Raw genomic sequence first — 1,109 nt, forward strand, 5'->3', positions numbered from 1 at the left:
GACCCCCCCAAAAAAAGGGGGGCGGGGTGGGGTGGGGAACACAACACATTAAAGTTTGTGTGATATAAGAAAACAGTACATGAAGGAAATTTGTACCACTAAATTCATAGACCACAAAAAGAATGTCTCAACTCTATAATTTAATCTACCCCTTAAGAATTTATATTAAAAAAACGTTGGGCCGGCTGCTGAGAGTAAAGCTCACTGGAGTAAAGCTTCATTCCACATATCATGGGGAGATAGATGCTGCTGCTTTGGATTGGCTTTGGTCTTCACAGCTCCAAAAAGAAACAGGATTGTGATGAGCTTTATGAGGTGGAATCCAAAGCTTGGCAGATTCTGAACCAGTTTGGCCCTTCCCCCTAATCAAGCTCTCCAGTTTCTTATCCATAAAACCGGAATCAGTCAGCATCCCTGCACAAGGCTCTGTGGCCAATAGCACTACTGAGGTAAAGATACCAGGCACTCCTGGGGTGGGGCGGGGGGTGTGGGGGTGGGGAGGACAGCTTAGCCCTGAAAACAAACAGGTGTTGATCAAGAAGAAACGACACTAAGTGAGCAGGTAGATGGAGATGTGGAGAAGAGGTTGCTGCAGCTCACTGATGCTTTTATGGAGTATGTGGTGACAGCAGCCTGTCAGCTTGCATGGCATTGCAAGTCTAGCACCTTGGAGGTGAAGATGTCCAGCTGCATCTAGAATGCCGGTGGAACATGCGGATCCCAGTATTTGGCTCTGAAGAAATCTGACCCTACCAAAAAAAAAAAACCTGTTGCACCACAGAAGCCCATAAACAGACAATGGTATTGATCCAGAAAACAATCAAATAATACACAGACAGCTCAGGAAATAGACAACAATGTATATGGAGGTACTTGAGCTAAGACTTCAGCTAGCTTGTCATTGGAATTTTTTTAAATTCTTTACAGAAAAGCTTTTTTTTGGTCAGTGGTGGGGCTTAAACTCAGGGTCCAGGCACTGTTCCAGAGCTCTTTTGTTTTTTATTTTTTATTATTTTTATTTTTTATTGTGAAAATACTGTACAGAGGGGTTAAAATTACATGGGCAGGATAATGAGTACATTTCTTATCAAGCATTGTAGCCTCCTCTT

General features: G+C 43.0%; 1 pseudogene; it reads left to right on the forward strand.

The window, feature by feature from the left end:
- The first annotated feature begins 243 nt into the window (after positions 1–243).
- On the forward strand, positions 244–828 carry LOC106002034 (annotated as a pseudogene).
- Positions 829–1,109: the final 281 nt, after the last annotated feature.

Source organism: Dipodomys ordii, unplaced genomic scaffold, assembly GCF_000151885.1.
Source record: "Dipodomys ordii isolate 6190 unplaced genomic scaffold, Dord_2.0 Scaffold2192, whole genome shotgun sequence".
Classification (NCBI taxonomy): Eukaryota; Metazoa; Chordata; class Mammalia; order Rodentia; family Heteromyidae; genus Dipodomys; species Dipodomys ordii.